Source organism: Tupaia chinensis, unplaced genomic scaffold (genome assembly GCF_000334495.1).
Source record: "Tupaia chinensis unplaced genomic scaffold, TupChi_1.0 Scaffold149780_1, whole genome shotgun sequence".
Lineage (NCBI taxonomy): Eukaryota > Metazoa > Chordata > Mammalia > Scandentia > Tupaiidae > Tupaia > Tupaia belangeri.
The window spans coordinates 228,735-232,687 of record NW_006209624.1 but is presented as its reverse complement, the minus strand read 5'-3'; positions in this window follow the sequence as shown (position 1 = coordinate 232,687).

Below are 3,953 nucleotides of genomic sequence, written 5' to 3'. Positions count from 1 at the left end.
GGTCATCATCAGTTTATAGATAGTCATTGAATCCATAGGAGTAGGTGGGAATAGCAGGAAAGAATATAGATTTATAAGATAAAGTAGTCTGTAATGAACTCTTAGGAAACTCCAATGTTTGATGTCAGATAACTGATCAATCCAAAAGCAATTATCTTTCCACAATATCAGACTGTCTTCCAGACTGAAAATGACTTGCATTTAGACATTGAATACAATTTTATATTAAGCACCTATTGTATACCAGATATTATTGTAAGCATTTGAAATACAACAGTAAACAAAATTGAAAAAAAATCCTAAACCTTTGAAGAGTTTAGTTTAATTAATTTCTTTACAGTGTAATACAGGCATCCTTTAATAGATCAGTTGGTAGAACTGAAAACTGTAGGGGTTATAATGAAACAGGTGTTCCAGTGGTCTTTCCTGTTATAGTTCCTTTGGCTCTCTCAGAACCTCAATCTCACCATTTTCAATATTAGAATGAAATCGTAGATGTCAAATTATTTTCCCCCAGCCCCCTTTCCAGTTTCTTTGTTCAGTATCATGTGTAACTAGCTTTTCTACAGATTTGCCAGTTGTCTCGAACAAGTAAAATAGATTATAGAATAATCCAGAAATTAGGGAGGCATTGACCTTGGGCAAAAGGATGGAGAAAAAATGCCACATAAAAATAAATTGCAGGCATTCATAATGAAGTAAATAATATTATACACCCCAAATAAGATAAGTGGACAAAGAAATGACAGTTTCTAGATTAACAAAATATAACAAAGATGGAACAACATAGCTACACAGTATATGTATGGAGGGAGTGAAGGAAAGTGGGTGGCACTGGTTTGAAAATGCCAGTATGCATTAAGAAAATAAGAATTAGAGGGAAGGAAGGTAAACTCACACATTTATCTCTCTGATTCCATATTGCTCATCTTACTATCTTTGACTCAGTTTTACTCCCATCAGGCAAACAAACTGAAGTGAGTCAGACCATATAACAAATACTTTAAACTAAAATTTGATGATAAAACATTATACATTTTCAGCACTTTTGAAATAACCCTGTTATATGTGGGAAGCCAGTTTGATGGAAAGAGCCCAATAACCCTTAAAGATAGCTTTTTTTGCTGTTCCTTAGAATAGTGTTGATTGTGTGAGCGTCTATATAATTTTTCCCATCCCTGATATTTTATGCCAACCGTAGAGCCATTTTCAAACAATACAAAAGTCTAGGATCTTATGTGGCAACCCACGGACATTTGTGAAATAATTTTCTAATGATTTCCTTCAGTCTTTGCAATACTCCTCATAGCTCAGAATTGAAAGCCTATACAATATCTTGTCTCATTTCTCAGGGGAATATTAGCATATCAATCAGTGACTCTCAAATAGAAATCTTGTAAGAATCTCCAAATCATGGTGACTTTTTCAAAATACACATTTCCTATTCCTATCTTCCGTACATCGCGATGCGTACTTCCTACCTTTACACTTAAAAGTCACTGCTATAGTGATATAATGCTACTTGTTCATCTCTTAAGTATGTTAGGCAGGTAGGAAGGTTAAAGGAGATGGACTTGTTTGACATTTTTAAAAATTTATTATTATTTTTTTTAAAGAGAGAATTTTGCTATAGAGTGCTTACACTCACCAGAGAGACAGAGAGTGAGACAGAGACGCAGAAAGCAAGAAATCACCCCCCTGGGGGGGATGACCATGCCACAATACCTTCTCCTCCATTCTCCTCTCAAGATTTTGGGCACTCATGCATATGTGCCCAGCTTGAGTTTTAAGCTGTCGGGTCCAGTACTCTAACCACAGTCAACTCTGTGGGAGTCCAGTGATGTAACTGCTACAACCATCTGCTGGTTCCTAAATTTATTATTATTATTACTATTGTAATTTATTTTATACATCCAATCACTGTATAATTACAGCTTGTAAAATGAATTTACCCAACATGAATACACTTCACCACTAGTCCAGCTGAAGATAACTATCTGATAAACTCTCAGTCCAAGCAGAGATGAGTTGTTTGTCATAATACTATTTCCAAACTAAGACAAACAAACAAATAAATCACCAAAAGTATAAAGATATATTTTCTATCCAGAACTATCCAGTAGAACATTCTACTTTTCTGACTAGAACCTGGTTTGAGAATGAAGAATACTGGCTACCAGGTATAGATCTAGGTACTATTGTAACGTGATAAACCGCCCAAACTTAGTGGCACACAATGACTAATTTGTTATGCTTACAGATTCTGTTGACTAGGAATTTGGAAAGGACACAACAGAGATATATCGTTTCTACTCCACAGTGTCTGAGACTCATCCTGGAAAAATCAAAAGCTGAAGACTAATATCATCTGAAGCCTTATTCATGTCCATGTCTGGCACTTGATGTTGATTATCAGCTATGATCTCAACTAGAACACTTATGTGTGACATTTTCATGTAATTTCCAGGACTTTATCACAGCATGGCAACTGGGTTCTAAAGCAAGTGTCCAAAGAGTCATGAAGTGGAAGCTCTATCGCCAATTATGTTCTAACTTTAGAAGTCACACAGCATCATTTGTGCCATAGTTATAATCCCACTTATATTGAATGAGAGAGAAATAGACTCCACTTCTTGATGGAAGAAATATCGAAGTCACATTTTAAGAAGAATATGTGGGGGCTGACTCTGCAGTTCAGTGGCTAAGGAAGCCATATCCCACATGGAAGACCACAGTTTGAGTCCAGCTCTGGTGTCTTGCCAAACATGCCAGGTGCATGTCCATGCTTGCCCAAAATTCTGACAGGAAGGAGGAATAGAGGAAAAGGGATTCTGGCATTACCGTACCCCATTAAGGGGTATTTTCTCTCTCTCTCTCTCTCTCTCTCCCCCTCTCATTGCACAAGCCCTCTAAGAAAAAAAAGTCTCACACAGGTATTTGCCATTAAAAACACTAATAGTAAATTTGGGGACATTTCTGTCAATTTGTATCTGTAATTTTGGTCTTTAATATACCACAAATGTTCCTGAATCAAGGCCTTCAAGTCCCAAAGCTGCTAAGATATCCTTACTAAGGTTGACAGAGGATTGAAAGCTGAGATCATATTGTAAATGCTATTTCAAATGGACCCCCTTTGCTTATCAGAAGCATTTTATCTTCATAACTAGAAATGTTAAATCCAACAATTACCATATATTCCCTTAAGATTTAGCTTGCATGAAACACATTTGAATGAAGGGACCAGCAGTTAGCGTAATGGATATGTCATTGGACTTCCATGTAGTGGACCGCGGTTTGAGTCCTGGACCCAGTGGCTTAAACTCATGCCAAGTGCATGTGTGCGCATGCCCAAGGTCCCAAGAGGAGAGTGGAGGAGAAGGGATTGCAACGTGGCCATCCCCCTGTGATTTCTCGCTTTCTGTCTCCCTGTCTCTCTCTGTCTTTCTGGTGAGTGCACACACCCTATAGCAGAAACCTCTCCAGAAAAAAAAAATTTTTGCTATAGAACGCGTGTACTCGCCCAAGAGACAGAGAGACAGAAGGCGTGAAATCACTGTGCTGCAATCCTTTCTCCATTTTCCTCCCAGGATTTTGGGCATGCGTGCACACGTGCCCAGCATGAGTTTTAAGCTGCCGGTCCTGAGACTTGAACTGTGATTGACTGCGTGAGAGTCCAGTGATAGTAGACCATGGTTTGAGTCCCAGACCCAGTGGCTTAAACTCACACCAGGTGTGTGTGCATGCATGCCCAAGATCCTGGGAGGAGAATAGAGTAGAAGGGATTGCAGCATGACCATCTCCCCAGAGGGTGGTTTCTCACTTTCTGTCTCTCTGTCTCTCTTTGTCTTTCCAGTGTGCAAACACATGCACTCTATAGCAAAAGCCTCTCTCTAGGAAAAAAAAAAAAAATCAGTGCCTTTATTTAAGTATATATTTTTTTAATTACAAAAAAG